General features: G+C 42.3%; 1 pseudogene; it reads right to left on the bottom strand.

Moving 5' to 3' along the window:
• Positions 1 to 10,018: 10,018 nt before the first annotated feature.
• On the bottom strand, positions 10,019 to 11,047 carry LOC100729024 (pleckstrin homology domain-containing family A member 3-like; annotated as a pseudogene).

The raw sequence follows: 11,047 nt of genomic DNA, 5'->3' as shown, positions 1-11,047 counted from the left end.
ACAGCCTGAACTGCATAGCGAGACCCCGTCTCAAAGAGATAAAAAAAAAAACAAAACCACAAATCCACAAGGGTAATAAAATGTCATAAATACAATATGCCAAACATTGTATCAGTTTTCCTTTCTTGATTTTGATATTATGTAAAAGTATAAACACTTAAATTTTTTTCTTTTCTTTTCTCTCTCTCTCTTTCTTTTTTAAAACCAGGAATCAGACTCAAGAGCTCGAGCTTGCCAGGCAGGTGCTGTGCTGCTGAGCTATACCCCCAACCCAAGAGTTGAATTTCTTCTTAGTTATACTGTTATTCAAATTATTATTTTACATTGGTAAACTGTGGTAGTTTGTGCTTTTTAAAGAACTGATACAATTAAAATGAGTTAACACATTTAGAGTTGTCAGTAGTATCCATCCTGTAGGGAGACACTGAAGCTGGAAACTGAACACTGTGCAGGGCTGTGGCATGGCTGGAGCATGGCCAACCCGAGAGCAAAGAGACGCCTCAAAGGGCCACAGCTGAAGACACCTGGCTCCAAATCCATTTACCAAGATGGGGATTGTAGCTGCAGGCATTTCACTGCTGTAGTGAAAATCAGCCTGGAGACTTCCTCCTAAAATACTTAATTAACATAAAATAATTCTGCTGAATTAACATAGTCTGTTACTTGGAAAAGTCCCTGCACCACTCCCAAGGGCCTGCTCAGTTTCCTGCATTTTCCACTCTAACACCTTCCTTGTTTGAAAACCGAATAAATATGGGCCACCCTGAGAAACCCTTGTTTCAGCTCCCAGAGTCTCGAACTCTGCAGAGGGTTTTGATCCTCCTGGAGCCCTAAAATCATACCACTTATTTCATTTATTTATTTTTTTAAAAATCAGTATCAGGGATCAAACTCATGACTGTGCGCTTGCAAGGCAGGCGCTTATGCTGCTGAGCTAAATCCCTAGCCCCTGTTTGTCTCATTTATTAAGATCTTCACCTTTGGGAGATTGGGGATCCTGGTCGGGTCCCCTATACCATTCCTTGATTGTGTTTTGTGTCTGCAGGGTCTGGGATAGGATCTTAATTCAATCCTGATACTGGTAATTTGTATCTTTTCTTTCCTTGCTAGTCTTGCTGTGTAGAGATTTGTCAGTTCTTTTGGTCTCTTTAAAGAATAAACTTTTCTTTCATTAATTTTTCACTGTGTATCTGTTGTCAATTTCATTGCAATGCTCATAGATTCAATAATTCCTTCCTTCCACTTGCTTGTAGTTTTCTAGTTTCTTATGGTGGGAGCTTAAATAATTCAGATATTTGCTTTTAATATACACATTTAGTGCTATGAATTTATGCATTGCTTTAGATTTGCTCAAAAATTTTGTTATGTTGGATCTGTGATCCAATAATGTCACCCTGGTCATTGCTCCATGCATGGTTGAAAAGAAGCATTGTATTAGCATTGGATAAAGAGTTCTGTAACTATGGATTAGTTGGAGTTGTTGAATTATTCCATCATCCTCGCAGATTTTGTGTTCAGCTAGTCTATCAATTATTGATACTCTCTAGGTATACCTCTCTTATTCTAAGGCTTTTTGCTTCACATACTTGGATTCTGCTTTTTTGTGTGACAGGGTCTCACTGTGCAGTTCAGGCTGATCTTGAACTCACTGTGTAGTCTGGATTGGCCTCAAATTCGCAGTAAACCTCTTACCTGAGCCTCCCAACTGCTGGGATTACAGGTGTTTGCCACCACACCTGGCAGAACTTGCTATTATAAACATTTATGATATCATGAACAGTTATGGTATCATGACATTTATGATGCATTTAAGATTTCTATGTCTCTGTGGTGGATTGGCCCCTTTATTGCTGTATTGTGTCCCTTTTATGCTTGCAGTTTCCTTTGCTGTGAATTCTACTCTGCTCTACTACAGACCCTGCTTGCTTTGCCCGATTCGCTGTTATTATGGTGTTGGGATTGTGCACGCTAGGCGAGCACCTTGCTGAGTACACACTCAGCCCGCTGCCTGCTTCCTGTTTGGAAGGGTGTGTGCTTGTCCCTGCTCTCTCTGGCTCACACCTGTCTGTATGTCTCTCTGTCTTTGTCTCTCTCATTCTGTCATCACTCGTGTCCTGGCTGCCGTGGGCCGAGCAGTGTCCCTCTGCCAGCTTCTTTCCACTACGACCTTTTCACCTTGGAGCCAAATCGCCACAGACCAAGTCCTCCGAGAACTGAGAGCCAAACCTCCCCTCTTTTTCGGCAGTAGGTATTGGGTATTGGATGTTGGGTATTTTGCCTCAGTGACAGGAAATTGACTAATGCATCTTTGTTCCCTGTTTTCCATTTCTGTTTTCATTTTTCTTGGCTTTCTGTGGATTACTGATATCTTCTTTAATATTGTGTTATAGCTTACGGTGATATAAAGTTATCTCTATAAACTCTTTAGTGGTTGCTCTACTACACTACTTATTACATTATGCTGAACTGGGTGTGGTGGTGCATGTCTGGAATCCCAGCGCTCGGGAGGCTGAGGCAGGAGGATTGTTGTAAGTTTAAGGCCAGCCTGGGCTACCAAGTGAGTTCAAAACCAGTCTGAACTGCATAATGAAACCTTGTCTCAAAAAGACAAAAAGACAATAATAAATATAAATAAGCAAATAAATAAAAAAAATATATATATATTTTGAGACAGAGTCTTGCTATATAGCTCAGCATGGCCTTGATGGCAATCCTCCTGCCTCAGCTTCTTGAATGCTGAAATTACAAGATGCACCACCATATCTAGCTAGTGTAGACATTTTATGAGCTTGAAAGAAGTGTAGAAACTTTACTGTTTAGGTATTTTTACTCTTCCTCACTTACAACTTTCCTTTTTTTCTCCTGGTACTGGGGATCGAACTCATGACCTTGCTCTTGCCAGGCAGACGCTGTGCCACTGAGCTACATCCCTGGCCCCTAACTATTTCTTATACATACTTTGAGAACCACATTAGATGTTATAGGTTTTGGTTCAACATTAAAGAGACTCTAGAAAACTCAAGAAAAGGAAAGCCTTTGTGTTTACCTACATCGTCACACTTTCTGTCCCTCTGTGTTCCTCTTATGTTCTAAGATCATTTCTTTAATCACATTCATCCTATTTAAAGGTCTTCTTTTACTCATTCTTTTGGTGCATATCTTAGTTTTCATTCATCTGAAATTGTCTTGATACTCTTCTTTCTTCTTTTCTTTTCTTTCTCCAGAGTCTCACTATGTAGCCCAGGCTGGCCTTGAACTTGCAGTGATCCTCCTGCCTCAGTCTCCTGAGTGCTGGGGTCAGGTGTGCACCACCATGCCTGGCAGCCACTGTTATCTTTGAAAACTCTTCAATTTTGAGCCGGGCACGGTAGCCTGTAATCCCAGCATTTGGGAGGCTGAGGTGGGAGGGAGGATCGTTGTGAGTTCGAGACCAGCCTGGGCTACAAAGTGAGCTCAAGGCCAGCCTGGACTGCATAGCGAGACCCCATCTCAAAAAAAAAAAAAAAAAAAAAAGAAAAGAAAAGAAAAAAAAGAAAAAAAAAGAAAAAGAAAAAGAAAAAGAAAACTCTTCAGCCTTATGCATTTTTCCTCTTTATGGGGGGACTCTGACGATATGATACTAGATCTTTTATTATAGTGCCACAGACCACTGGCACTCTGATATTTTTCAGTCTATTTAGCTCTGATGCCAATATTGAGTAATTTGTATTGTTCAGTTTTCAAGTTCAGTGATTCTTCTGTTATCTCCCATCCAGGGAGCCTACCCAGTGATATTTTTTTCTCCTTGAAATTCTGGCTTGACCTAACACTTTTATTCCCCTTTCAAATCCACTTTATTTTAAGGAGAAAAAGAAAAAAATTTCAAAATATGTCAATCAGGGAGCCACTTTTTTAAAATAAGATTTTTTGTGCTGATTTTTAAAGTATAACTCTTATCTAATGCATTGCCAATAAAGGATGATACTGTCTTCCTTCCTTGTGCACATATTGTATATCAGGTAATGCAAATGTCCAGTGTAGTACTAGCTCACTTTCAGACTGCCACTGATTTTAAATTAGGGCCCTTGAACTTTTTACTGTGGAGCAGTGCTAAGGTGCCTATGCTCAGGCTGGCTTAGCCTCTTTTATGATGAGTCAGGGAAGGGAGAAGCTCTGTTACCAACACTGCTTAGTAATCATGGGTTACCGATTGTCGCTAGCTCTCTGCTGATGTTCAACCCTTCCCTCTCAGCAGTCTGGTTCTTAGAGGGACGCTTGGTGGTCTCATCACATTTGTCAAGAATATTCCATTAATTAAAAAAATAAAGAAGCTGGGGGTGTAGCTCACTGGTACTATACGTGGAATCTATAGACACTGATTTCACTGGGGATTTAGCTCGGTGGCACAGGCACCTGCTTGGCAAGCACGAGGTGTTAAGTTCGATTCCAGGTACAAAAAAAAATAAAAATAGAAGAAGTAGAAGCACAAGAAGTTGACTTCATGTAAATAGAGAGTAGGATGGTAGTTACAAGGGCCTGAGTTGTCGGGGAAGGGGAACTGGGAAGATGTGGATCCAGTTGGACAGGGGTAAGACAAAATAGTGCCTGTGGTTAACAACATGTTCCATCCTCAGAAAGAGCCGTGAGAGTGGGCCATGAATGGTAACACCGAGGTAATCAGTACACCAGTGCCTAGAGTAGCATTTCACAGTGCAGGTGTGCTTCAGACCAATACAGTGCGTGTAGTCAATACACACGGTTGTATCTGTAAGGCTTTAAAGATTGCCTGCTCTGCCTCACTGCTGCCCTTGCCGGGCACCTCCTCCCCTTCAGTTCTTGCCTTCCTGTGGAATGGATGTGACGGAAGCAATCCTGTTCCTCGCCCCTCATCTCCAGCGCTGAGACCCCCGGCTTCCCCGAGTGCCCACCCTGTCTCTGGCTCTCGTTTCCTCTCTGCACGGTCATCACCTTCTCCCTTCCTGTACTCTTGTCCACAGCAGAGGTGTGATGGGTGCCGCTGGCATCCCCGTCAAAGGTGGCATCTGTCAGAGGTGCGGAAGGTGCCACAGAGTTCACACTCGCCCAGCCATTTGTGACCCTGCAGCGCCTTCACAGAGCTAGGCGAGCGTGCAAAGCCTCCTGTGGGAAGAAGCCTTGAAGGTCTAGGTCTGCCTGAAGAAGGCGGGAAAGAAAGAGTAGAGACCTCAGTGACAATGGACCAGCACTGGGTCATTAATTGTGACAGATGCAGTAACATAATAGGGAAGCTGGGGAGTTGCTCAGCATAAGCACCTGCTTGGCAAGAGTGAGGTTGTGAGTTCGATTCCTGGTATTAAAAAAGAGGATAGGAAAATCCCAGAGTGAGGAGTATGAACACTCTTGTCTATATTCATGATAATTTTGTAAATTGAATGTATTCTAGATGTTTTTTTTAGAGAGGGTCTCACTATAGTTCAGGCTGGCCTTGAAGTCACTGTAGAGCCCAGGATGGCCTTGAACTCACAGCAATTTTCATGCCTCAGCTGCCTGAGTGCGGGGATTACAGACCTGCACCACCACATCTGGCTAAATCTGAATCTACTGAGATGGAAAATATTGTTTTGTCCTTTTGACCATCCTTTTATCCTTCTGCTAGCTGAGCCTGCCTTCTACTAAGCAGCCGTGTCTAAGCCGTGTCTATCAGCTGCACTGATCACAGGGCTTCTTATTCTCACATGAGTCCTCCACTGCGTGGAGGAGGAGCAATAATTACCACGGTGACCAGTTACGTCCCCTTTGCTGGTAATGAATGACTGGTTGGTGACATTTCCAGGAATCAAGTTGCTATGAACTCCTCAGCAGTTTTTTTTTTTAAACACCCATTTGTTTTATTTTGTTTTGTTTGGTACCAGAGATCAAATTGATGACCTCATGCTTGCCAGGCAGGTGCTTACACTGTTGAGCTAAATCTCTGGCCCCAGCGTTTTTATTTTTATCTTTTTAAAATGTGTTCTCTCAGCGACCCTACTGCCTCAGCCTCCTGAGTGCTGTGGATTAGAAGTGTGCACCACCATGCCCAGCTCGCCATAGTGTCTGACTCGGCTGAACGTCTAAACTGGACATAGATTAGAGGCTGTTCTTCTCTCGTGGGGGCAGTGATAGCGCTGTGCCCTGTGGGCACTCATATCTGAAAGGCACCAAAAAAGAGTTACTGCTTCCTTCAGTAAGTGCTGTAGGAAAGAGAGGTCAGGGCCTGCCTCAGGAGTTGGTTGGATGCACATATATTCTTTTGCAACCCTGAATTTTCCAGGCGGGTTCTCAGAAAGGGCCTTGGTTGTCCCGCAGTTGCATCCTTAGGCTGCTGGAAGCTACGTTAAAAGCAGATTGTCTCTTAGTCAGTGGTTCGAATGGACTGTTTCTCTTTTTTGCAGTTCTTAAGGGTTGAAAAATATTTACTCAGTCTCACAGTATAGGATCTCCCTTCAGATTACTTATTAATCTGTTAAAAATGTACTTTCATAATGGAGAAGCCTGGCCAGCACCACCTTAGCCAAACAATGAAAGCTACCATCACCAGTCAGACAAACGGAAATAAAGTGGTTCTGGATGTGACAGGGAGAGGCCCCAACATCACATCTCAAAAGTGCACCCCGGAAGCAAACCACAGGGAAACAAGCTAAACCCAAGTTAAGGATAATTGGGAAATGCCAGCGTGCAGGGGGGAAGCTGAGGAATTGTCCCAGGGGAGGGAGACAATACAGCTCAACGAATAACCAAAACAACGTATCATTGTGCACATAGAATGGTTAAAACAAGCAAGGGTCACCCAATCTGGGAAGGGTATGGACAACTGGGTCAGTATTCAGTGCTAGCAAACACATAAAACTGTTCTATCATTCCAAAGAAGAATCTGGAACTTTTAAAAAGAATTAAACATGCTACCACCTACCATCCAGCAACTTTATCCCATTAAAATAAAAGCATATCTACATAGAGAAGCTACACCATTTCAAAGAACAGTTTTATTTGTCATGAACAAAAAATGGAAATAGCTCATATAACTCTTCAATGGTTGAATCGTTAAACTATGGTACATTTGCCCTGTGGAATATTACCTAGCAATAAAAAGGAACAACCTATTGATATACAGCAGTACCCTGGTTCACAAACTTAATTCTTTCTGTGATTCTGGTCACAAACCAAATTGGTCACAAATGAAATCAAATTTAATGATTAGGTTCAAGGTTGACCATATGGGGAAATTTGATTCAGTTCACAACCAATTTAAGTTTGTAACCAGAATTGTGGAAAGAATCAGTTCATGGACTGAGGCACCACTGTTCAACAATCTTGATAAATTTCCAGGGAGTTATGGTAAGTGGAAGCAAAAACAAACAAACCCAAAGATTAATACTGTGGGCTTTATTTATGTAACACTGTTTGAAGTGACGAAATTACAGAAATAGAGATCAAGTGAGTGTCTGTCAGGGGTTAAGGAAGAGGCAGGAGCACAGAGGAGACAGGTACGGCTATCAAAGGCACTAAGAGGGCGTCTTGTAGTAGAGGAAAAAAATTTGGCTGCAATAACATCAGTATCTTGGTTGTGGCATGTACCGTAGGTCATCTTACTATTGAGCAAACAGTCCCCAGTTGTATTTCTTACAACTGCCTGTATAACTCTGCAGTGATCTTAAAATATATTAAAACCCTGATGGAATAGATTATGGAGTGGATCCTACATGGAGGGAAAAAGCTGCTGTGAAACAGTGCTGGGGACAAATGGTAACATTTCTTTTATGTTTTGGGTATCGAGGATTGAACTCACTCACAACCTTGCGCTTGCCAGGCAGGCGCTTGTGCCGCTGAGCTACACCCCCAGCTGGTGGCAACATTTAAACGTCGATTTTATAGTCTAGAACACTGTATTGTGTCAACCTCAAATTTCCTGAGTTTGGTGATAACTACCCTCGAGTTATGTAAGAAACTATATTTGATTCTAGGAGATATGCACCCTGATTTGCTTAGGGCTGAAGAATCTTGACCTCTCCAATTTACTCTGAAGTAGTCCAGCAAAATGAAACAAGAAAAGGGATGTATAGTAGTGTGTGTGTGTGTGTGTGTGTGTGTGTACGGAGATGTGTGTACGAGACGTGTGTGTGTGCCAAAATGTTAATACTGAGTGAAATATACATGGGGTCATCATAGTGTTTTTTAAACAATTTTCCATGTGTCAAGTTTATTTTTTAAGATAAACTACTTAATAATAATTTAAAGAATTCCTCCAATCAGACAGCAAAGTGCCAGAGAACAGGGAATGGCTGGAAAAGGTGAGAGAGCACAGCTTGGTCTGTTTTTTGTCCCCTGAAACCTGCACTGGGAAAGTGAAACTTAAGCCTGCTTGGGCTGGACTCCACCTCTCCCTCCCTCGTGGGGCACTGATGCATTTCCCTGCATGAACGCTCTAATAAACTTATTATTTATTCTTAGAACCATGCACAGTATGCTAAAATTTAAACAACAAAATTTAAACTAAGGCAAAACGAAGAAAAGAAAAGAAAACCGTGCGGAGGGAATGAGCAAGTTCCAGGAGGCCACGTGTGTTGGTAAGAAACAGGTTTTGTAAGAAAACCCTAAAATTATCAAGCACTAATTGTTTCATTTCTGTTTTTTAACCCATGAAGCACTCCTGTGCTATGCAACAAGCCGCACCCTTCTCACTTTTTCTGCCTCGGGCACACAGTTTTTCTGGAAGCAGCTTTCCACCTTAATGAGAAAGTAGATTTATTTAGCCAGCATTTTCCTCTGTGGGCTAGTTTTTGGGAATTCTCAAGTGAAGGGGTTGGGCTTGGCCTTTTTTCTCCTACCTCAAATTTCAAAAAAAGGAGTAAGAACTGCAGCTGATGAGAATTTCAGTGACACTAAAAAATATCTAAAATAGACAAAAACGTGTTACAAGGTGCAGAAAATGCTTCTCAGGGCTCAAATTTTCCTTTAAAATAAGCATTATGCACTCTCAAGTTAAAATCTTGCCTAGTATTGAGAAATCTTTTAATCAGTGTTTTCTAAAACCATTTTTATTTTTATTTTTTTGGTACCAGGGATCAAACTCATGACCTAGCACTTCCAGGCAGGCGCTTGTGCTGCTGAACTAAATCAACTTATGATATTTATTTTTTACATTTTAAACTTTGGAATATTATTAAGCCTGCAGGAAAACTGCAAGTATAGCTGGAGAACTTCTTTCTTGAACTGTCTAAGGAGAAGTTTGCCGTGAGACGTCTCATTTTGCCTGTTGTTTCAGTGTGAAAGTACTGAGTCCTAATGGTCACACCAGTTATCTCAATATTATCTTTCACAGCAGAGGATCCAGGTGGGGATCTCCTGTCACTATAGTGATTTCTGTGGTCTCTGCCAGCGAGCAATAGTTCTTGAAATTTTTGTTCGATTTTCATGACTCTGCCACTTTTTAAATTTTATTTTATTTTTTTGTCTTTTTGAGACAGGGTCTCTCTATGCGGTTCAGGCTGGCCTTGGGTTCACTTTGTAGCCCGGTTGGTCTTGAACTTGCCATGATCTGCCTGCCTCAGCCTCCCAAGTGCTGGGATTGCAGGAATGTGCCACCACACTTGGCTCAACTCTGCCACTTTTGAAGATTGCTGGCTGGCTGTTTTGCAGAATGTCTCTCGGTTTGGAGTCACTCTACTGCCTCCTCATGAAAAGGTGCAGGTGAGCATGTATGACGGAAATATCACTGAAGAGAGGCTGTGTCCCTTTCCTTTCACCCCATCAGATGGCTTACAATGGCAATTGTCCCATCATAGATGACAGTTCCTACTGCTTCCCACAGCTACTGCGTAGATATTTCTTTCCTCCTTTGCCACTGGTATTTACATTAATTACATTATTGAGGTATAATGTAATATTATATACGTAGAAAAATACTCTTGCAAATAAGCTACATAAAGGTAAAATACACTTCAAAAGTATGTGAGTTGTTTTGTTTGCCTGTAAAGAGGAAGAAGTTCTAAGTAAAAGGAAAAACTGACTCCCTAGGATAAGTTTAACTACAGCAGCGTTTGCATAGCAAAACACACAGGAAGTCGGACACTTCAGTTTCCTCGGGGAGAGGATCTTTGGGTTCAGGTTTCTTTCTGGCCATAAATCTGCCTTCTGCTGATGCTGAATCTCCATGAAGGGTATTTCTGGAACAGTGAGCGGGTCTGTCTGGGTCTTGGAGGGGAAAGCCGTCACAACAGTCTGTATCTGAGTGGGTTCTTTGGCATTGCTGGGACCGTGCGGGGTGCACATGCTGGGTTTTTTTATAGAGCAGCTGCTCCTCGCAGAACCTCAAGACCCAGGGTGACTGACAGAATGCGTCATCCTTGAACAGGAGGAGGTGACACAGAAGAAACCAGATGGGGCCACTGAAACATCTGAGGCTTAAACTCAGCACGGGCTGTCTTTGCACAACTCTTGAGTGTCGCCTTGAATGTATCACGCGTGGCATTAAGTAGGGAGGGGCTCTGTTCATGTCCTCTATCCCGGGCAATGAATGTTTCTCACCACGGTGGGCAAATTTTTGGGTTCTATGAACCTGCTGCATTAGCAGGTCACTGTACAGGCGAAGTACAGCCATTTGGCTTTCAGAGATTCACTGGTTTCACTTACTTCTTCTCCTTTTTTAATCCTAGGATCAGTCAAACACGCTTTGGTGCTGCCCAGGGCAAACAGCCCTGCTGTCTTTCAGCCATATTACTGCCTTCATGTAGAAGTGCTGCTCTCCTGGAATGATTAATTCCGTTCTTGTGTGGTCTGCTGGGTGAACTTCAGTCTCACAGATGGCCACCTCTGCTCCCTTTGCAAACCTCACCCTTCTTGCCCCAGGCTCCCTGCTTATCTTTTTAACTCTGAGGTTCCTTTCTCTTCCTGGATAAAAGAGGCTGCAGCAATATTACATATCTAATATTTAGTAATATTTTCTGTTTTGTTGGAAAGCCTTTTGAAATGATATAAATATACTATTCCTCACCAGACCTCCAGGCTGTTCAGCTTTTTCCTTAATGAGTTGCAATGTTGTTACCCCGTTCAT

Source organism: Cavia porcellus, unplaced genomic scaffold, assembly GCF_034190915.1.
Source record: "Cavia porcellus strain 051 isolate PalLab524CR breed Dunkin Hartley unplaced genomic scaffold, mCavPor4.1 scaffold_11, whole genome shotgun sequence".
Classification (NCBI taxonomy): domain Eukaryota; kingdom Metazoa; phylum Chordata; class Mammalia; order Rodentia; family Caviidae; genus Cavia; species Cavia porcellus.
Note: the sequence above shows the minus strand (reverse complement) of the source record. Positions and strands in the feature narration are given on the sequence as shown.